Source organism: Terrapene carolina, unplaced genomic scaffold (assembly GCF_002925995.2).
Source record: "Terrapene carolina triunguis isolate 2854851 unplaced genomic scaffold, T_m_triunguis-2.0 Scaffold250, whole genome shotgun sequence".
In the NCBI taxonomy this organism is placed as follows: domain Eukaryota; kingdom Metazoa; phylum Chordata; order Testudines; family Emydidae; genus Terrapene; species Terrapene triunguis.
In genome coordinates this window covers 1,273,193-1,296,893 of record NW_020664601.1, presented here as the reverse complement: position 1 = coordinate 1,296,893, position 23,701 = coordinate 1,273,193, and the positions used below count along the sequence as shown (strand labels likewise).

General features: G+C 44.6%; 2 protein-coding genes across 5 annotated transcripts in view; one reads left to right on the top strand and one right to left on the bottom strand.

Moving 5' to 3' along the window:
• HRAS (HRas proto-oncogene, GTPase) overlaps positions 1 to 9,384 on the bottom strand; it is a 75,437-nt gene extending 66,053 nt beyond the window's left edge. For all 4 annotated transcript variants that reach the window (XM_024209522.2, XM_024209521.2, XM_024209523.2 and 1 more), the window contains exon 1: positions 8,979 to 9,384. The gene's annotated coding sequence lies outside the window, so the exon portion shown is untranslated. The remainder of the gene's footprint in view (positions 1 to 8,978) is intronic.
• A 254-nt stretch (positions 9,385 to 9,638) lies between these two features.
• LRRC56 (leucine rich repeat containing 56) overlaps positions 9,639 to 23,701 on the top strand; it is a 170,485-nt gene continuing 156,422 nt past the window's right edge. Inside the window, exon 1 of the mRNA XM_026657633.1 lies at positions 9,639 to 9,742. The gene's annotated coding sequence lies outside the window, so the exon portion shown is untranslated. The remainder of the gene's footprint in view (positions 9,743 to 23,701) is intronic.

Sequence of the window (23,701 nt, the reverse complement as noted above, 5' to 3'; positions counted from 1 at the left end):
TGCACTTTCCTTTGAAGCAATCGATACTCATCGGAGACAGGATTCTGGACCAGATTAACCACTGGTCTGATCCAGTCTGGCAAGTCCTATGTTCCTAAAGAGGACCCTAGCTTTTAAAAAAATACTAGCAAGCACACTGAAGAAAGCACACAAATGAAAGTGACACTTAAAAAGCAATTTGTGAGTTGATCAGTTCTTGGGGGAAGTGGATCCCTGCTCTCACATGAAGGAGGTGGGGACCTACTGGTAAGTCTTTAAAAAATCCACTAGTCCAGGGTAAGACAGAATCTTTCCAGTACAAGTGCAGTCTTCTTTTGCAAAATCAAGAATTTTTAAGATAAGTAATGTATCTCTAATGGTTGTGAAGAAAACTTTCCAAACAAACTGATAACAGCCCTGCCTTTCTGAGCCTGCAGACAAGTCATATGTGGTGACTGCTGCTCAGAGTTCCCACAAGCTGCAGCAGAGTGAAAACTGATGAGATTTATCAGTTTTCACTACTTGTTTTCAAGCTCTCTCTGGGCAACAGTGAAAATTACAAGAATCTGGTCAATTTCATTCTGCAGCTGAGGGAAATCTCTGAGCAACAGCAAAAGCAGGCACTGGAGATATTCACTGAACATAAGAACCGTCATACTGGACCAGACCAAAGGTCCATCTAGCCCAGTATCCTGTCTTCCGACAGTGGCCAATGCCAGGCGCCCCAGAGGGAACGAACAGAACAGGTAATCATCAAGTGATCCATCCCCTGTCGACCATTCCCAGATTCTGGCAAACAGAGGCTAGAGACACCATCTCTGCTCATCCTGGCTAATAGCCATTGATGGACCTAACCTCCATGAATTTATCTAGTTCTTTTTTGAACCCTGTTATAGTCTTGGCCTTCACAACATCCTCTGGCAAAGAGTTCCACAGACTGACTATGCATTGTGTGAAAAAAATACTTCCTTTTGTTTTAAACCTGCTGCCTATTAATTTCATTGGGTGAACCCTAGTTCTTGTATTATGAGAAGGAATAAATAACACTTCCTTATTTACTTTCTCCACACCGGTCATGATTTTATAGACCTCAATCATGTCACCCCTTAGTCCAAGCTGAAAAGTCCCAGTCTTATTAATCTCTCCTCATACGGAAGCTGTTCCATACCCCTAATCATTTTTGTTGCCCTTTTCTGAACCTTTTCCAATTCTGATATAATTTATCTCCAACCAAATATGAACGCTGAAAGAGATACAGAACTGCAGAAACACCCTCCTTGCAACAGCCAGAAAACAAGAGAAAGATGGAGTAGAATTGCCCCTGTGGTCATTCCCAGGTTTCATATTCATATGCAATTAGTAAATTTAGTTCATTTGGCTGTGAGGCATTTGATATTATTTGCATTTCCTCTGAGGGGATAGGGAAAAAGTGGGAATAATGGGATAACTTAGAAAAAAAGAAGTATGAGAGAGAAAGGTTTTAGGAGAAGAAAAAAGGAAAGAAGATACATGGGTAGATGTTAAGAACAATGGAGGGATGGGGAAGAAAGGAAGAAAAGACACTGAAGAGAGCTCAGGGAAAGATATACCGCAGTTTATTATGCAAACAAGTGGAGTGAAGACAGGAAGAAAAAAGGTCTAAAAAACAACCAAGAGAAATGTAGCAAGGCAGGATGGTTAAACAGCACTCAGCAAATAATTCATTTGATTAATTTTATCTGTATTTGTCAAATAATGTATTCAAATAATACTCTGTGGAATTTGACCAGCTGTACATTAGTCATCAGATTACTAATATATTAGAATAATACAGGTGGAATTCAAATATATTCAGATTTTTTTTTGTGTCGGTATTTGATGAGCCGTGGTTGTAAGTTTACATTTTAAAACATTAAGTAGAAAGATGCATGACAATAGGATACAGTTAGATACAGTGTAATACACAACTCTTGTTCCTTTAAACAAGGGGTGGTCAAACTTTTTGGCCCGAGGGGCACATCGGGGTTGCGAAACTGTATGGAGGGCCGGGTAGGGAAGGCTGTGCCTCCCCAAACAGCCTGGCCCCGCTCCCCCACTTCCCACCCCCAGAACCTCCGCCCCATCCAACTGCTCCCCAGGACCTTCTGCCCCTTATCTAAAACCCTCCCACCCACCCCCTTACCATGCCACTCAGAGCGGCAGGACTGGCTTATTGGAAAGCCTGGGAGGTGGGCGGGCGCAAGCTGCGCGGCGGCGTAACCGCGGGGGAGGGGGGACAGTGGAGGAGGGGCCGGGGGCTAGCCTTCCCGGCCGGGAGCTCAAGGGCTGGGCAGGACGGTCCCGCGGGTCGGATGTGGCCCGCGGGCCATAGCTTGCCCACCTCTGCTTTAAACTTTGGGTTGCAGTTATTTTTTACCCTGGCTAGTAGGTATCTGGTAATTCTTTTCAAGCCCTGATGACTGGCCCCTCTAGGATGGCAGAGGGATAAGTCCTAGCTGGCCCTCCTTCCTTCCCCCATAGACCTACACAAGAACCACACACTGATGAAGCTGGTTTCTTCAAACAGTGTAGTTTGACTGTACCGGTTGCTACAAGTAAGGCATTCCCCCATATTCAGCTTTAATTCGGAAAGGTGTGGAATTCTATAGTCAAGTGCATAAGACATCACCAGAGTAGAATGGGCCACATAGACATCTGGCATTTATCCATTTCACCATGGGGAATGGCATGCAGGATCTCACGCACTATAGAAACCATGTGCCTTCTGCTGTAATCTGTCTCAATGAACATGCGTAACATGTATGACCATAGATCTCAAGATACTAACTACAGTAATACTAAGAACATAAAAGTTATTTTGCCATGCCCATAGACACCATCTTCATCATCAGCAAAGAATGAACCAACCCTACAGCCCCACGTTACTGTGGTCAGGATAATGTAATATCTCCAGGGTCTGAAACATATACCTGCATAAGACAAGCTGGAAGCTTTCTTGGGTACATGCAATTAAGGTTCTAGTCCTTGCAAGTATTCAAAGAAGAATTGGGCATGAACCTATGCAATGTCTTCAGTCTGCATAAGCAGCAGAAGAGGCACTGGAGCTGTCTGCCTGCAGACTTAGGAAGCCAGCACTGCACCAATTCATATTTGTATGATTATCTGTGCAACTATAACGGGAGAAATGTAATTTGTTTTTTAGATGAAAGATGAAATTATATGGAAATTGATGCACTCACTATTAGCTTTTTCCAGACCGCCTTTGGAGAACTAATATAATAAGCCGATGACCTCCCTCTTTATACGCAATCAGAGAGTACAGTAGAGTAGAGCCCTTTCAAAGTGATATGGCACCAGTCTGGGAAATAGGCACTTTGCAATTTGCCAACATATTAGGCTATCAAATGCTGTTCATGTTATTACTATGTAATATCAACAATTTACCGTAGCTAAGCACTGAAGAACCAAGCTCAGGGCATTTCTGGGGATGGATGCCAGCTAGAAGAGTTCACTTCAGGTCCTAAGCCCTGTCTAATCATTAGCACTCCAGAGATGCCCCGCACTGAGGTAATTATTGCTAATTTAAAAGATGTTTATTTTTAAAAAACAAACATGGGAGATGTTTCCTTCCATCCTTCATCTTTCACTTTTAAAAACAAAGTGCATTTCCTTCTGACGAAACGTGCCACAATGGTAGGTGCTGCACAAACATGACTCTGCCCTGACATGGAGGAACTTCCTCTAGGAAAAGGAAATTCATTCTCCAGGCCCAGCCAATCCTTGGCCTCTCTAATGAAACTGTGAACAAGGGTATCAATTTTAGCAGCAGTTGTGCTGGTGCTTCTGCCATAGAAAAGTTTGTCTTTTAGGAACAGGGTGGAGAAGATCTTTGATGAACAGAGGAGGACAGTCCAGTGGTTAAAGGCAGTAGCCCTTGGACCCGGGAGAGACTGCATTTCAAGTCCTGATCCACCAAAGACTTAGTGGGTGACCTTGAGCATATCACTTAGGCTCAGATTTAGAGAGCTAAGGTATTTCAATGGAAGTTAGGAGTCAAAATACCTTTGAGGATTTGGGCCTTAGCCACTCTGTGTCTCAGTTCCCCACCTGTAAAACAGGGATAACAGAGAGGCTGTGAGGATAAATACATTAAAAGACAGTGAGGGACTGCAGTAAGATAGCTAGACCAATGAAAAGCCATCAGACTGGTTATTTACCATTGACCCAGACTAGATTGGACCTGCTGATTCAACTTAATGAGTTTCAAGAGAGCTGGACAAATTTATGAGTGGATTAGTATGATGCGGTTGTTTGTGATGGTGGGGGCAGGGCTTGGCAACCCTGACGGTCCCTCCTGATTTATGGTTCAGGCAGTCACCTGCCAGGGTCAGGATTAAGTAGAAGATAGGTTTCAGCATATTTCCATAGCCTTGGACAAACTGCAGAAAGACTGCTGCTATATTGCTGATCCTTTTGAATCTGGAAAGAAGTTCAAAAGGTACTGGAGAAAAAACTACCCAACAACAAAGTTAAATAGCAAGCAGCAAAGCAGCAGATGGATCGAGCACTTACTCCACCTCATTTTCTTGCCAATATTTTCAACCCAAAGCATCAGGATAGATGTCTAACTACTGAAGAAGCTGCTGCTATGACACGGGCATCCAATCACCCATCAATTGTGCCGACCATAATAAATTTCAGGGCTGGATGTGAAACATTCAAGCAGTACATGTCATGCTTGCTGATGTTTTAAAGAAAGTCACACTACTGAACTGGTGGAAGTTATTAGCTACGCACCTGGAATCAGAGTTTCTTGAAATGCTAAACCAGCTTTTGACAGCAGTAACCTCCTCTGCAGGCACAGAAAAATATTTTCTTCATTTGGACTAATTCATTCAAAGTTGAGAAACCGATTCAGAGTTGAAAAAAAAAGTAGGAAAACTTGTCTCTCTCTTCCAGTCTATGAATAAAGACCAAGGAGGAAGGGGATGAGATCTACTAGTTTTAAAAGTTTGAAGGACAGCCTAAGTATCTTGGGAAACTCATTTTCAAGAGACTTAGTTGAGTAGGAATTTAAGCTTCAGTCACTTTCACTTAGGCATATTTGAAAATTTTCCCAGACTGACCTGGAATGATCAGTTTAATCTACTGACTATGGAGATATCCCATCTCCTAGAACTGGAAAGGACCTTGAAAGGTCATCGAGTCCAGCCCCCTGCCTTCACTAGCAGGACCAAGTACTGATTTTGCCCCAGATCCCTAAGTGGCCCCCTCAAGGATTGAACTCACAACCCTGGGTTTAGCAGGCCAATGCTCAAACCACTGAACTATCCCTCCCCCCTGACTACAGTCAAACCCTCTGTTTAATAAATAAGTTGTAAATGTGAAACACGTTTTGATAACAGAAGTTAATGTATTCAAAACATTTAAGGTTGTTTTAATAGAAATAAATTTTATATGCTGTTTTGTGTGCAATTAAATTCCACTGACCATCCTAATGCAGCTCTACACAAATCACAAGCAAAAAGTTCATGATCTAGTAAATAAGCAATATATCATTCACCATTTTCTAACTTACTAAAAATGTACAATGAAGAATCTGAAAATATAAAGGTACGTACTTGCTTAAATAAGCGTAGTTACAGTGTACCTCCCTAGATAGCAAAAAGACGTACCAAATCTAATGTAAAGGCTCTATTTAGTTGTAAATCAACATGTTTTAATAGTGATATCCACCAATGAGAATGAATCTGTCTTTAGAACATAAATGAAGTCCAAATGGAAAAGTTGATTAAAATTGATAATTTAAATCAAGACTTTCCACTTGGTGAGTTAAATCAATCCACCCTGGTCAGGAAGGGATTCTCCTCCTCCGCCCACCCCACCCCGTGTATTCTTGGAAGTAGGTAGCAGTTTGGTCTCCTTCCTCTGAGGCATCAGAGATGGCCTCATCAAGAGATAGGACATTTGACTGGATGGGCCAGGCCTCTGGGGTGGCACTGAGCATTCCCTTGGTCACATGTTTAACTGGCTGGTTATTGCTGACATGCTCAGGGTCTAACTGATTGCCATACATGGAGTCAGGAAGGTATTTTCCCCCAGGTCAGATTGGCAATGACCTTGGGGTTCCCCCCCCCCTTCCCCTGCAGTATAGGGTGCAAATCACTTGCCAGGATTAACTGGATCTCTCTCTCTTAGTCAATTCCCTGACATTGTAGAGGCCTCTGGCACTGGTCACCTCAGTCCCTCCTATTCTCTGCCTGTGGCACATAATAGTCGTGTCCTATGGACTGTAATGCTTTGGTCTAGTTTCAGTTGTTAGGTTTAGTGGGTGGATGCTGGTGGCCTGTGATATACAGGTCAGACTAGATGATCTAGTGTTCCCTTCTGGCCTTAAACTCTATGACCTCATATGCTGCATCAATGCAAGTCATTGTTTACACAAGTGCAATGCATCTCTGCCGGGGTGGGGATGTTGAAGCAGTGCAACATCATTGGCTAAAACCCCTGTGTAGACAAGGTCTTAGACATATAAAGGATCTGTGCATCTCAACACCAACCCCTGGAGCCAGCCAGTCCCCGCTTGGGCCCGTAATTTTCTTGCTTATTTTGTGCATTTAGGCTGTGGTTTTCAAAGGGGCCTAAGGCTCCTTTAATAACTCTTTCATTACACCAGGGCAGACCCCTTGTGGACATGCTTCTATCAGTTTAAAACAGGTTATATCAATTTTGCTCACACCTGTAAAATTTACCAACGCGAGCTAAATTGATATAAGACAAGCTCAGCCCAATATAGGGTGACCAGACAGCAAATGTGAAAAATTGGGACAGGGGTGGGGGGGTAATAGGAGCCTATACAAGAAAAAGACCCTAAAATCGGGACGGTCCCTATAAAATCGGGACATCTGCTCACCCTAGCCCAATACAAAGAGTGTATCCACTCAAGTGTTTGTGCCTGTTTAAGTCCATTTAAAAGCACACCTGTAGTGGACAACTGAGAGTGTAAGCCAGGTCTAAGAGAGATCAGCACCTAATTCTCTTAGGCTTCTTTGAAAATCTCAGCCTCAGTACCCCAGCATGTGCCCCACTATGATGTTCAACGCTGTACAAGGCATTTCAAGAGCTGACCATCAGCCACTCAGTTTGCTAATCCCAGCTCGGACTTCCATTTGGCTTTCCCTCCCAACTGCAGAGACAGCAAGCCTCACCCTGGCACTACAGAAGGGTGAAAGTGTTTTCATGGCATTATTCTCAAGTGACACTGCACTGGGAGCTGTGTCCATCCCTCCTCTACCTGTGTGTGGCCACGGTATAATACTTGAGACTAGAAAGCAAGACGCACCCTGGAAGGCAGAAGAATCCTAGAGAGACTCCTCTCTTCTGCCCCCCACCCCACCCTCTGTATTAGCCCCTGCTTTGTAACGGGTTGCAGGACCCTCTGGAACGAAAGGCACTCAGAGGCGTTATTATTACTGCACCAATTCAATGGCACATGATGACTGAAAGAACAGTGGCCACCCAGGCTCAGCTATTAGAAGTCTTGCTGTGCTATCATCATAGACCACTCCCTAAAGCTGCTGCCGACAGTGATATCACTGTAGGCATCAGTATAGCGATACCAAGGGATCTGGGAAAGATGAAAAACGAGAGAGGCAGGAAAAAAAAATAGGCAAGGGAAACGTGACAGCAGGTTGTGGTATTCTCCTGGAGGATGCAGGGCCCCTCCCATTTATTTCCCCATGTTTTCTGGACTGGCAGGAAGTGTTTACAGAAAGCAGAGTCATTGTAAGACTGGGAGGGCAGGCCAGCAGGTGATTCTCCCCCATCTGGAAGCCCTGTCACATTTTGGGGAGGGAAAAGAAACGGAGAGGAAGAAAGCGCAGAAGTCATCAGCAGCTGCCCTGAGATCCTGTCGCCACTCTCTCCCTGGTGCAAAAGGTGCAGAGGGATGTGGAGTGCCACAGCTGAGAGAGGGCAGCTGGGCTGGGACATACATGAGGAGAAATCTATACCATTGCCAAACAGCTTAGACACACACATGAATGACACCATCTCCCTCTGCTAGCACAGAGGCTTTTAAATCTGGAGGTATGAGGACCACCCAGTGGCCTCCGAGCAGGCTGCTGGGGCCTGATTTTCACAAAACAAGAGGGCTGAAAATCAAGGGGAAGAGTGAAAGCTTTTGGAGGATGGAGAGGGAACAAATTTGCAAATGATCAGAGAATCATGGGAAGAAAAACTGCAGCCTCCCCCCACCAACACCAACAGGTGGCTACCCCCTCTCCCCTCACTACCTTCTTCCCCCCAGGTGCAGCCCGACACACCCAAGGCCAAAGCTACTCTTCCACCCCAACCCAGAGGCCCCTTCCCAGACACAACCCACTGTTGTCTCCCTTCTCCCCAACAGATGTAACCCCTCCCATTGCTGCTGCCCCCTCACAAGCATAGCCCTGAACACACGTACCCCCTCGTCCTCCTCCCTACACAAGTGCTCCCTCCCTCCCAAAATGATGCATCCAGGCAGGCACACACGGACCATCTCCCCCTCCTACCTCCCCCCCCCACACTTTTATCAAAGGCACCCGCTTTCCGACTCCGGAGGGGGGGGGTGATCCTCCCAGCTCACTTTGGAGCCTAGTATCACAACTGGTGCAGGATCAACGGAGCTCCAGCGAGCGACCCCCCGAGCAGCAGCAGCCAACGCCACCGCCTCCTGCTCAGGAAAGCCAGCTCTGCTCTGCAATGCCCGGTTACAGCCACCAGTCCTTACCGCGCACACATGCTCCCTGGGACACGCTGCCCGTGCCACTGCAGTGCCTGCTGCACGCCCGCCACCCTGAGCATTCCCGGGGGGTTGCGTGGGAGGGAGGGGGCACAGGCAGAGACCAGCCCCCCACCGCCGCCGCCCCATCCTCCTGCCGCTGCCCGTACTTTGGAAACCAACCACCCGCAAAAACAACTCCCGGGGCTGCACCGCCACCTCCGAGCCCCTCAAAGGGAAGGAGACGGGGGGCACTTACCAGCGCTCACGCCCGCCCCGGCGGCTTTCCTTGCACGGCAGACAGCTGGGAAGAGGCAAATTCTCGGCGGGGGCGGGGGGGGCTTCTGCGGGAGGCGCGCACAGAAAGTTTGGAGGGAAAAGACAAAAAAAATCCCCCCTCCCGGCCAGAGCCGCAGATCCTGCCTCCCTCCCCGGCGGCGGCCGCTCTGGATCAATGGTGCGGCGGGCCCAGGCGAAGATGAACTTTCCACCGGGGTGGTGGAGAAGCCCCCGGCTTGCAGCGCCCACCCCGCATTGGCACCGAGCCCCGGGGCGCTCTCTCGCTGCGGCGGCGGCGGCAGCTCGCTCGGACAATGTACGTGTGTGTGCACCAGAGGCGGCTCGGCGAGCCCCGGCAGCGGCGAGCGGCACACGCCCAGGCTCCGCTCCCCGCCCACCAGTCACTCACCGCCTCCCGCCGCCGCTGATAGGCGCTCCGCGCCAGCCGGGCACCCGGGCGCACGGCCCCGGCTCCTCCGCCCTCCTGGTGGGCTGCGGGCCGCGTCAGTCACCGACGCTAAAGGCGCTTCCCTTCCCTTCCCCTCCGCCTCCTGCTGCCGCCTCGGCCGGGGCACTGGGAGGGCTGGGGGCTTGGGGGAAGGCGCAGTAGCCGGAGGGGAATTGCTGCTCAGCCCTTATTTTTAGCGCCTAACTCAAGCCGTGGTGCCAGCCCGTGGACTAGAGAGACATTGGGGAGTATTGATTGTTTATAGACTGCTGCAATAAGAACTTCATCAGCTAATGGTGAGTTATAACCACACATCTGGATGATAACACAAATGATCCAGACACAAACCTAGACATTGTTTAATAAGTCTTGGTCTCCTCCTACTTCTCTCTATTTCTCTTTTTTTTTTATAAAAACAGACATTTAGGGCCATGTCCTCAGTAGCCGTAAAGCAACCTAGCTCCATTGACTTCAGTGGAGCTGTGCTGATTTACACCAGCTGAAGATCTGGCCTTTTATATTCGCAACAAGGCATCCTGCGTTGCCAGCCTCCCTCACTTCCTTTTAACTTGGATTTAATGCTGGTGAAAGGTGCTGGCCTATTTGATGACCCTGGAGGATGGAGTCTTTTGTTTAGCCACAGAACATAAAGGACCTGGGCAACTCCCACACTGCTTTGCCAGTTAGTGCCTTAGGGTATTTCAGTCCCTGTGCTAGGACACTCCTGGGCTTCTCCACTCACAGGGAAAGGTATGCTTAAAACCCTCCAGCAGTGCTTCAGTGAAGATGCTTCTCCTATGGGCATAGTTAATCCATCTCTGTGAGAGGCGGTAGCTATGTTGGGAGAACCATAGCGCTGTCTACAGCAGGGGTTAGGTTAGTATAGCTGTCACTCAGGGGTGTGGATTTTTCACAACATAGTTATATGGATGTAAGTTTATAGTGTTACTCCTGGGGGAATTCTGTGCCAAAAAAACCTAAAAATTCTGAACACAATATTTTAAAATTCTGCATTTTTTTTGACAAAATGATGTAATATAATCCAGCTAGTTTCAATTATTTTGGTAATGTATTTAAACTACAATACAATGGATGGAGAATAGGAGTGGGGAGCATTGGAGGAAATCATCAAACCCCCTCTGTCTAATAGTAATGTAGCTAGTATTGACTCTTTACGTCTAGTTATTAGTCAACAAATACGTGCAGTCATATGCTCAATGTTACATCATAGGCACCGGAAGAGCAAGTGAGGGCTGGGAACTCAAACTCACAATTTATACTGGCTAATGACCATCTCCAAAAAGGTCAATAGCAAACAGTTAATGGAGCACATTTTGATAGGACATTTTTTCAGTCCAAAATGTAGACCCGTTTTAATCATTAAAGCACCATAAGCATTTATGCGGCCATACTGTCCTTTACAATACAGCTCCTTTACACCACTCTGGCAATGTAATGGAGCCTTAAAATGTTTACACCTATTTTATACTCCTGGGGGAATTCATTAAGAACAATGGGAACAATTCATTAGGCAGGCTGCTACATTCTCCTCTGCCTGAGGCAACAGAGCCTGCCCCAAGCCTACCTCTTCAGAAATACCCCCAAACCCTGCCCCTCCACGCTGAGCATGCTGCAAGAGTTAGCAAGAGGGACAGAGTGTCTCTGTCTCTCTCATATACATGACTACCCAGCCCCCACTCCTCCCAAGTGGTGATTTGTGTATCTACCAGCTGCTCTGGATGCCCAAACCGACCTGTCTGCACTGCCAGGGAGTAGGCATATAACCGCTCTTGTGGCTTCCCTTTACTTCCCAGTCAGAAGTCATTTTTCTGCGGGTAAGCAAAGAAATCTGCGGGGCCATGAATTCTGCACACATGCAGTGACACAGAATTCCCCCAGGAGTAATAGTGTAGACCTGGCCACAGTGAGACTGCCAACAAGGGTGCCTTGATGGCGGTTTCTATGATGTGAACACCTGTCCACTAATATTAACTGGTCTGAAACCTGACCAGCCATCAATCAGATATCAGATGCAGTTTGCACATTCTATGTAGAACTATGATGAGGTACATTAACCTTATCCTGCCACAGCCACTAAGGGGTTAAGAGACAGAATAAATACCTCCTCAGCTGCAGCTAACTTGTGGACCATCAAGAGCTAGGATAAAAGCTTATGGACCAGGCAGAAGGGGATGGCTTTGCATCGAGTGTAAGCTGGCAGGAAGCAGCTGGACCCTCCAGGGACAAAGCACTAGAATGAATCTCTCTGTGAAAGGGGCTGAGAGGCAGAGGAAGCTAGGAAGTGACCCAGGGAAGCAGCAATGAGTCCGAAGAAACAGGCTAAGCTGCTTCAAACAGGGTGCCTGGGGTGGAACCCAGAGGACTGCAGGAGGATCTCCCTACCAGCTACCTGGAAAAGAGATGTAAAAGCTGCCCTGATGCAAGGGGACATGGACTATTGAGTCCAGGGTGGGGCTGAAAACCTGGCAGAAGGTCATTAGACTTCTTCTTTGTTGGACTCCTTACTACTCTGGAAGGGACAGAGACTATAAGTACCTGGATGGAGGGCTGAGTTGCAAGAAGGGGCAAACCACCACAGGCTTGGAGGGACTATTGACAGAGGGGGCCAGAGTTGAAGAGACTGCTGTACCATGTCTGGCCAAGAGGAGGTGCTCTTGCTGATGAGCGACCCCACTGGAAGAGCCCTAGACTGCAGAGGGCAGGGTATGCAGCTCTCTAGAAACCTTTCCAGCCAAACCTGCAGTGGCACTGGCTAGCTGAAGATAAAGTATAGTGCTGTCCTCCTCAACTGGAAGGATAGTCTGGTCAGACATGGGGCCTACTGATATGAGAGAATATAAAGGGGGAGAAATGGGGAGCATTTCAGCATGCTCCCATGATCACAAAGAAAAGAGAACGTGCACTGTGGACAGAGAATACCAAAGTCTACCCATTCATTCGTCTGCCTTCCTGACCACCATCGTGATTATGTATGCAGTAGGGAGGTATAACTCAAGGACTTCTATCATCCTGGCATTCACTTGATTTTATTAATATTCCAGAGCAAGAGTCTAAAGAGGAAGTAGTCACTGCTTCTGCCACAGTCATAGAAGAAAGACTGTCTCCTTTGTAACATATCAGCTCCACTAGTCTCTGTAGCACGGCATCATCTATTCTAGGGGAAATGGGATGCAAAATTCACTAGTGGTGCGGTTCTGCTGGTGGAAGCTTGGGCATTTTTAGTGTTGTCCTGTCTATCCCTGCTCAGATTATGGCTGCATGAGACAGAGGTAAAAACTAAGGCTGTCAATTAATCACAGTTAACTCATGCGATTTACTCAAAAAAATTAATCGTAGTTTTAATAGCACTATTAAACAATAGAATACCAATTGAAGTTTATTAAATAGTTTGGATGTTTTTCTACATTTTCATATATATTGTATTCTGTGTTGTAATTGAAATCAAAGTATATATTTTTTATTACAAATATTTACACTGTAAAAATGATAAAAATAGTATTTTTCAATTCACCTCATACAAGTACTGCAGTGCAACCTTTGTCGTGAAAGTGAAACTTATAAATGTAGATTTTTTTTTGTTACATAACTGCACTCAAAAACAAAACAATGTCAAACTTCAGAGCCTACAAGTCCACTCAGTCCTATTTCTTGTTCAGCCAATCGCTAAGACAAACAAGTTTGTTTACATTTACAAGAGATAATGCTGCCCTCTTCTTATTTACAATGTCACCAGAAAGTGAGACTGGGCATTTGTATGGCACTTTTGTAGCTGGCATTGCAAGATATTTACGTGCCAGATATGCTAAACATTCTTATGCCCCTTCATGCTTCAGCCACCATTCCAGAGGACATGCTTCCATGCTGATGATGCTCGTTAAAAAAATGTGTTAATTAAATTTGTGACTGAACTCCTTGGGAGAGAATTGTATGTCCCCTGCTCTGTTTTACCCACATTCTGCCATATATTTCATGTTATAGCAGTCTCGGATGATGACCCAGCACATGTTGTTTATTTTAAAAACGCTTTTGCTGCAGATTTGACAAAACGCAAAGAAGGTACCAATGTTAGATTTCTAAAGATAGCTACAGCACTCGACCCAAGATTTAAGAATCTGAAGTGCCTTCCAAAATCTGAGAGGGACGAGATGTGGAACATGCTTTCAGAAATCTTAAAAGCACAACAGTCCGATGCGGGAAGTACAGAACCCGAACCACCAAAAAAGAAAATCAGTCTTCTGCTGGTGGCATCTGACTCAGATAATGAAAATGAACATGCACTGGTCTGCACTGCTTTGGATTGTTATCGAGCAGAACCTGTCATTGGCAGAGATATGTGTCCCCTGGAATGGTGATTGAAGCATGAAGGGACATATGAATCTTTAGTGCATCTAGCACATAAATATCTTGCGACGCCGGCTACAACAGTGCCATGTGAATGCTTGTTCTCACTTTCAGGTGATGTTGTAAACAAGAAGCAGGCAGCATTATCTCCTGCAAATGAAAACAAACTTGTTTGTCTGAGCGATTGGCTGAACAAGAAGTAGGACCGAATGGACTTGCAGGGTCTCAAATTTTACATTGTTTTATTTTTTTAATGCAGGGTTTTTTTTGTACATAATTAAACTTACAAATGTAGAACTTTCATGATAAAGAGATTGCACTACGGTACTTGTATTAGGTGAATTGAAAAAAATATTTTTTTTTTTACAGTACAAATTCTTGTAATCAAAAATAAACAAAGTGAGCACTGTACACTTTATATTCTGTGTTTGTAATTGAAATCAATATATTTGAATATGTAGAAAACATCCAAAAATATTTAAATAAATGGTATTCTACTATTGTTTAACAATGCGATTAGTCGCATTGTTAAACTTCTTTAATCACTTGACAACCCTAGTAAAAACACATGTGCACTGTCTGATGTACAGCTTTGAAAGTTGCTGCCAACAGTGGAGCAGCCCTGGTGGTGAATTACAGGTCCTGAATTTTGCCAGTGTAGATTCAAATCTGTTGTCTCACTGCACAGGATAGTGCACAATGGCTGTATCAGCAGACCAGTGATAGCTGTCTTTCATTATCTCTAGGTCACTGGCTTGCACCCGGAGATGGTCTACAGTCAGTGAAAATCATTACCATCTCATGGTTAATTTTTTGCCTTGATGACCTCAATCCTGTTCCTCGTCAATAACTATTCACTTTACAAAGCAACCACCATAACTGCCAAAATGGATGCTGGTTATGCCAGTGGCAAGAAAGAGGGAAAGTACAGAATGAGTATGCAACCACCCTCCTACAAGCGGCCCCACTGGTACTGAGGTACTCTGGTCAGGCAGTGTAGGGATGTTTACAATTTTGCTGCCCATGGTGTATGTGTTCTCTGGATAAATAGAAGATATCAGCCTCTTGTAATAAGGAGTGAGTCTTCTAGCTCAGACAGTAGTGCCACTTATGCTGTAGGATCCACAATGCCCCAGTTTGATCTTCTCTACCAACAACCCACCCAGGAGTGGCATGTTGGGCAAGCAGATGTTTAGTCTTGGGACGACGTGATTACACTTCACTAGCACTAAGAGTAACTTAAAAAAAAAAATAATTAGAACTGTCATTCCTTAGCTATGCTCTGCCTTAAATAGGCATGTACGTATCCTGAGGTAGCTTGGCATGATTTCCACCCTATGTCAGAGAAACCTTCACACAGGGTATAATTTAAAAAATGGTCTTTAAGTCCCATCATAGATGAAGATCATCCTAAATAATTCTGCAGGGTGTACCTCTGATTTATCTATTTCCACTAGAGAAACCCAGGAATCAGCCAAGTTGAAGCCTGAACTATCCTTCCCCCATGCCCCGGCCCTTCAGCTAATCACAGAAGTTGTTTCTCCATGATAACTTTCTCACTGACATAGCAAACACCACAGCTTGCTAAATTCCAAGAGATGTACGTGTGAGTGTGTCCAGATTTTGCCCTTGGTTACACCAATGTAAATCCAGAGTAACTCCAGTGAAGTTAATAGAGTTAGGCTAACTTTACACTGTTGTAAAGGAGATCAAAACCTGGCCCCCTGTCCTGAACACTGACGAGAATTATTGATCCCAGTTGCATCTAGATTGCAAGTAGCTGGACTGAATCCTTTACTGTCTTCTAGGAACATTTTAAGGTTGAGGTGCACTGTGGGTCATCATGGCTAACTTTGCTTAGCTTGGGTTGCTTTAGGTAGCAGAACATTGCTGCTCATTTCCATGGTTCCATCCTTTTCTTACCACACGTTCATTTGGTCCCTTCTCATAGTGTGCATAGGCATCTTCTGTGTAATTGAAATCAGGGCTTCCCTGGGGCATCTGTGGAGGTGGGAGGGAGAGGAGAATGTCGCTAGGAATGGGCGAGAGGGAATGGATCACTTGATGATTACCTGTTCATTCCCTCTGGGGCACCTGGCATTGGCCACTGTTGGAAAACAGGATACTGGGCTAGATGGATCTTTGGTCTGACCCAGTATGGCCATTCTTATGTTATGTTCTTAATGTCAGTGCAGATTCTTGCCTTGCCTGGTTTCAGAACTTCCTCCTCCAAAGGATACTGAGAAAACTGGTCTCCCTGGTGAAAATGCCAGACTCCCCAATATCATTTTGCTGATATGCTTCCCAGATAACTTAGGCTCCCTGAATCCAACTCTCCTGCAGATGCACCAGATGCATTTTAGTAATCATGGGTACCTTTAACACATTTAGAAGACTGTGGCCACTTCACTGACGTGGGTCTCCTCAGAGCTTAGGGGTCACTTGCAGCATGGCAAAAATTGAACTAATAAGAAATAAAGTTTAAGCATTTGTTTTGTTTTCTTTAGAGAACACAGAATGCTTCCTGTTCCCCTCTGACATAAGTAATTTGCCATGGCAACCGGCTTATGAAACAGAAAAGTGTTTGGTGCATAAGGTGTTTGGTTGCCATGGTGAGGAGAGAAGCTGAGACCTTTTCCTCTTTGTTCATTGGTGGCCGTGCATCATCTAGGCAGGAGGATCCAAGTCAATAAAAGTCCTTGTTAGGCTTGTAAGGCAGCAGGCTTGCATTGCATTGTCTGGCACATGGATCAAAACTGAAACACAGTCATCAGTCGGAATTAAGGAAATGCGTTCAAGGGCAGGGACAGGGCTGGTTTCTTAGAAATACAGGGCCAAATTCAGTCCTAGTGTAAGCCAGTGCAACTCCTGCTGATGTCACTGGAAGCTGCATCTGCTTACACCAGGACTGAATCTGACTTACCATCTTTATCAATTTTCATATTTAGGATCTTCTTTTCCAGAGTTTGTCCAATGGGAAAGCTCCTCTCAATAGATCTGAGAGATGAGGCTGGCCATAGAGTTCTTGTTGCCTCAAGGTAAACTAGGCAGGCATAGTTGTTCTGTTAACTCACCCTCCTAGCACGTATTGGGACTGTTTGAAAATACTGATTGCTCCTGACTCACTGTGGAAAATTCAGCTCATTGAGTCCACTCTGGGAAGTGAGAGTAGTAGTCACACTGCTCACATGCTTAGTTATATGCCGTGTTGTTGTAGCCATGTTGGTCCCAGGATATGAAAGAGACAAGGTGGGTAAGGTAATATCTTTTATTGGACCAACCTCTGTTGGTGAAACAGAGAAGCTTTTGAGTTACATCGAGCTCACTTGCTTTATGCTTAAAGTTAAGCAGGTGCGTAAGTGTCTGCAGAATCAAGTTCTAACCCAGTGTGTGTTTCTTCTGTGCTAGAATGGGGTGAGGACGTTGCTTGTTCACAAGACCCAGTATGAAGTCAGAATGCAAAGATTCTTTTCCATTAAAAATTAAGATGCCAACAGAAGCATATACTCTTCTGGTTGATTTCATAGGCTGAAAGGTTATCAGCATCATTGACTGACATGCAAATAGGAGGAGCCAGTGGCCTAGGAGTCTGCTTCTGTGTGCACTTAAAAACATAAGTGCATAGTTAGTACCAGTAGTCAGGGGCACTCTTGACCTGAAAGAAGCAGATGGGAGACCAATAAGCCCACACGAGACTTGCAGCTGTGAGTATCACATCCTCTTAGGCAGCTGTTGTTTTTATGCAGCCATAAAGGTGTCTCTGATGTGGAAGCCTTTGTTCCCAAAGATACCCAGAAAGAGTGCACCCCTGGAAGAAGTAATGTGCAGTAACCAGACTCTCACTGGTGGATAGACTTTCATCTCTCTTAGACACGGGGTACGTTTTATGATCACTATGCTATTGATACCAGCTGGAATTAGGATCCCATATCCCGCATGTCGGGATGAAGTGGAAGCTCTCTCTCTTACTGAAAAATGATCCCTTAAAGTTTAGGCTATTTATGCAGTGGAAAAGCTCACAAAGCTTGAGAAAGGACAGACAACCTTTTTCTGTCGCTTGGACTCTGTTGAATTTGCAGATAAAGCTATAGTGGCTAATGACAGCTCCTTTCCTAATTTCTCATTGAAGTTGTAGAGAAAACTCTCATAGATAACAAGCTGTAACGATAGGCTTCTTTCCAACTGGTGCTATTATGTAGGTTCTTTATGTGTGGAGCAAATCTATACTGAGATGCAAGCTCTAGCTTACTGCATAAAATGAATTACTGTATTGTAATTGGCTGTAAAAGTATTACTGTATAAGGAAAAGCTCTGTGAGCCTTCTACACCATAAAGAAGCCACGAGATAAATGCAACCCATTGATAAAAACACCACTAAAATTATTCAATAGTATAATTCAATTCATTCTGTTATACAAGAGAAGTCTGAGGATCAGCTGCAGATTGTACCAAAAAGGACAAAGCCCTAGGAGAAACGGCATGAATTTCTGCAGACAAGTACTACACATTCAGAGGGAGTGGGATTTTTTCAAAAGTGTCCAAGAGACTTAGGAGCAAAAGTGCCATTAGGAAAATGCACAGAGACAAGAGAAAAACCAAAAGGACTTGTGCTTCTAAGCCATTCTGGGACTCTACCAGCAAAGGATGCTGAGCAGAACTAGAAGGATTCCATGTTCTAATTAACGAACAATTTAAAATGGTTTCTATTACCATCTGAGTTTACAGCACCACCCACTCCCTTCATCATATAGCACTAAAAGACCCACACCTGAAATTTGTTATACACTTCACTCCTATGCAGCTTTGCTCTGAGACCCAAAAAACATTGACACTAAGATCCACGATACAAACAATCCTACTGAAAAACAAATAATGCTCAAAATTCCCTTAAATCAAACCCTTAAAAATAAAATGCACAGCATTCTGGAAGGGCAGATCAAAACCAAGTAGCTGATGTACTGTTGATTCCTTCAACAAAATATCATTCTGCAGTGCAAGACACAAAAGTCAGGCAGACCTTCCCCACATATGGAGTTAGTGCTTGAAACAAAACCCCACTGGGATTAATGGAAAGATTCCCATTGACGTCCATGAACTTTGGATCAGACCCTTAGCAATCATAATCTGAAAATAGAAACTGGGAGAGGCAAGATTCCCTGAAAACACAGAGAGCAACGACTTTATAATCAGTAAGGCAGAGGAAAGACTGAAAGTGAGAGACATTTTCTATTCCAATGTTTAAAATATGAATGAATGCTGATAAATAAAACCCTCTCCCATTTAAAAAACAAAGAAGGACTGAGCATAATTTTGGGAGAAGCGAAGGAGATGGCAGTACTAGCCTCTCATTATGGGCCAACCTGCCACTGTTTTAGAAATGAACAATCATACCAACGGCATATTTTGTATAGAAACCTATTTCTAGTGTGAAGACCTAACCCAGGCAGATGCCTGAATGTATTGGATTTAACGCTGAATTGAACCAAATGGGACGGGGAGCGGAATTCCACAGGCAATAGCATGTGGAACTAGAAAGAAAGTCAATTGTGTTTGTGACACTGTATTTAGAAGTTGCTTCTCTCTACCCAATGACCTAGATCTCACATTGGATAGAGAGACGCAAGGCCCATTGAATCAATGGAAAGACTCCTGTCCCAGTTGCTTTCGTGGACTTTAGTTCGAGTCCCTGCATATTAGACTTATTGTACAGGTTTCTCATTACTTATGTGATGGCAGCAGTGGCATATCTATACTTCACACTGCAGGTGTAAATTTCAGCTTGAGGAGATGTACCCGCAGTAGCTCTGACTGAGCTAGCGCACTAAAGAGTGTAGCTGTGGTGGCAGTAGGAGCTAGCTTCCCTGCATATGTACCCACCTTCGATGCTAGGCACATACTCGGGGCAGCTATCCTCTACCCTTAGCATACTAGCTTGATCAGAGCTAGGGCAGGTGTGTCTCCTTGAGCTGAAACTTACACCTCCAGCTTGAAGGGCAGACATTCCCCAAGAGGGACCAACACTGCAGTTGACAGAATTGTCTCATCTCCATGTCCATTGAATCCCAGGCCTCTCTGCTGAGACTGGCATTAACGGTGCCAAGAAACATCAGTTGTATTGGTGGATTTTGGTGGAAACTTGTCCATTTGGTGCTACAACAATGCCACCAGTTCATAGTACGTAGGCCAACAAATAGTAAGGACTTTTAGCCAATGTCAACTTAAGCTAGATTTCAAGTGTTGACTTAGGACTGATTCAAAGCTGTAGGAGGCTTTCTATTTATGTTAATGGGCAACAGAACAGGCCCTCAGAGGTGGAAGTCTCTGTATTCCATTAACAATCCCCTGAATCATCCAGTCCCCTTTGCTTTGCATTTTAAAATCAGGGTTAGTCTACACTACCGCGCTACCACTGTCGCACATCTGGTGAAGAGCTCCACCTCAGCAAGAGGCGGAAGTGATGTTGGCGGGAGAGCGTCTCCTGCCAACGTAGCCGTAGTGTGGACAGCATTTAGGTCGATGTAACTTGCATCACTGAGGAGGGTGGCTTTTTCACACCCCTGCATAATGTAAGTTACATCGACTTAAGCAGTAGTTTAAACCAGTGGTTCACAACCAGGGATATGTATATCTCTGGGGGGACGCAGAGGTCTTCCAGGGGAGTACATCAACTCATCTAGATATTTGCCTAGTTTTACAACAGGCTACATAAAAAGCACTAGTGAAGTCAGTACAAACTAAAATTTCATACAATGACTTGTTTATACTGCTCTATATACTATACACTGAAATGTAAGTACAATATTTATATTCCAATCAATTTATTTTATTATATGGTAAAAATGAGAAAGTCAGCAATTTTTCATTAAGAGTGTGCTGTGACACTTGTATTTTTATGTCTGGTTTTGTAAACAAATAGTTTAAGTGATATGAAACTTGGGAATACGCAAGACAAATCAGACTCCTGAAAGGGGTACAGTAGTCTGGAAAGATTAAGAACCACTGGTGTAGACAAGCCCTCGGTGCAAATGCAGTTTAATATAATACTTCTAAATTCATGCTTCTCAGTAAAGAAATTACTGATGAAAAAGAATGTTAAGGTTACTTACAAGGTCCAGTCAGCTGCTAGGATTCTGAATTCCAGGCTTGTAAGCAGGCCCAGTCGCTAATTGAGTTTTCAACCTTCTTTGGGCAGTGTCCACATCTGATGGTCAAACAGATTCATCCTTGTATCCTTGAAGGCCTCTTTGTACCAGATGAGTCCATGTTTAAACCTTTGACCAGTCCTGTTTTTCCCCTGGAAGAGTCAATACAAGATTTTTTTTAAATCACCCATTTACTCTGATTCAACAAATTTTATTCTGCTAATTTCTCAAATCCCCTCAAATTAACACTGAAGAAAACAATTGTTGGAGAAATTCGTGTCCCATGAAGATTGCAAAGTTCTATTTTATTGTCTGATCCATTCATGCACTGGTAGTAAAATTACAGACAGTTCTAAAGACCTATGTATCCTGCTGGTTTCTTTTTCTTGGTCACCTTTTAATGTAGTGGCTAAACTCTCACTCCTTTCTCTGCCAATTCTGACCACACCACTCCTTCCCATCACCGACGCTTATAATCTTAGTATCATCTTTTTTTATCTTCTCGCAGCTAGTGCCCCACAAAATCTTGTCATTCCTTTCTCAACAAGGAGCCTGATGCTCCACTGCATTGCTCTCACTTTGCCTAGGGGGAAATGGCTACACATGACGCCCAGTTTGTGTAATATGGTACCAACTCACAATTTAAATAGCTACATGGCAAAGGTGTAAATAGCTACACAACATGCAAGGCAATGAAGGATGCTGCCCAACCTCCTTCTGTGCTTTTCCATCCCTATTACCCAGGCCTTAGTGTGTGCTCTGGTAATTTCCCACTTTTGGCTATTGCAACCTTCTCGCTATATCCACCTTCTTCTTGAGCCTTAGTGATGGTGCTTGTGCTCCTGCTTCTGCCACATGAAATTCAAGCGTCTCCCCCTCCCCCTCAGTGAACTCCAGAATTCTCTTACCTTCCTCATGTTGCTCTCAAGCCGTTAGAGGCCACAGGAGATATCAGCCCCAATACTAGGTATGTGTAACAGAGATTCTCCGTTAGTTCATGTGGTAGGGGCATGTGTTTTTTAGAGTCAGAGGTCCTGAGTTCTATCTCTGATCCCTCCTGTATGCTCATGATTATGACAGCTATATACATGTAGCCATGAGTTTACATCCCCCTCTCTGCCCCAAAGATCTTTCTAGGAAGGGTCAAGAGAGCCACACACCCATATAATGGAGATAATTGTTCCCTCCCTTTCTGTTCCCAGTTCAATTATCCCCCTTCTTTCTCCTTCTGCTCCCCCACCTGGGAGAGTGAGATGCTAATTCCAAAGCTAGCCTCACTGTAGATAGAAAAACATATTCTTGCAGTAAGGAAAAGTTTCCCCCTCTCCCAGAACTGTGATCCAGGCATGAGGGACCTGAAGACACTTTTTGTCCACATGGTTGTAGCACCATTACCTTCATTTAAATGTAAGTCTAAAAGCTGGGGCCACATTTTCAGAAGTAACTAATTTATTTTAGGATGCCCAATTTGAGACGCTTTAAAGAGGTCTGGCTTTCTGAAAGTCAGGCTCTTCAGCTTGGGGGCATCCAAAAATAGAACCATCCAAAATCCACTAACCACTTGTGTAAATCTTGGCCATGAATTTTTGAGCTGCCTCTGTTTGCTCTGACTGGCAAAGCATGAAGAAGACCATGTGAATTCAAGTGATTGGTTGAATTCCAGCCCTTGGCCCCTTATGAAAATATATGACTAAGCTAATGTTAATCTACAGATGCTGTACTAACACTGAGTGATTTTTCCAGTATTCATTAGTAACACATCTTAATAAAGAAAGAAGGTGTTAGATATAGTTTCCCTGCAGTATGCTGTTTAATCATCAGAATTTCCTGGCAAAGGGATCTGGGGGACTTATATGATCACAAAGAGAATTAAACAATATAGAATCTCAGGGTTGGAAGGGACCTCAGGAGGTCATCTAGTCCAACCCCCTGCTCAAGGCAGGACCAATCCCCAGACAGATTTTTGCCCCAGATCCCTACATGGCCCCCTCAAGGATTGAGTTCATAACCCTGGGTTTAGCAGGCCAATGCTCAAACCACTGAGCTATCCCTCCCCCCAATGTAATACTGTTTCTCTGTCAGGCTATATGATAGACCTCAGGGAAAGGAATTGACCTCAGGACTGTCCAGTTCTCCAAACTAATAGAAATGGGATATTTCAGGTATGATATGCTTGGTCTCTGGGTTGGGGGGGACTTAGGAAGGTGCTGTGTGAATCCTCCCCCCATCTCTTAACCTTATACTATATCACTTTGAGGAAAATACTTGTGATAGCAGCTCTCCTGCAGTAGTATGTGCGTGCTCAGTGAGCTTGCCCCGTCTGTCTGTCTAGAGCATTCTCACCTGTTCACTGGGGGTCTGATCCAAAGCTTATTGAAGTCAATGGTGTTGGGAAGGAGCGAAGTGATATTTATGCCTGACAGAAGCCTGCTGTAGATTTTAAGAGTCTGTTCTGATAACAAAAAGAACAGGAGTACTTGTGGCACCTCAGAGACTAACCAGTTTATTTGAGCATAAGCTTTCGTGGGCTACAGCCTACTTCATCAGATGCATGTAGTGGAAAATACAGTAGGAAGATATAGATATATACATATATACACACACAGAGAACATGAAACAATGGGTGTTACTATACACACTATGACCAAGAGGCTGCTAGACAGCTCTCTAACACCACATTCTACAGGCCATTATCCTAACATCCTGGCACCCTAACATCAGGCTTGTCTGGTTATGTGGACTGTCTCCTCA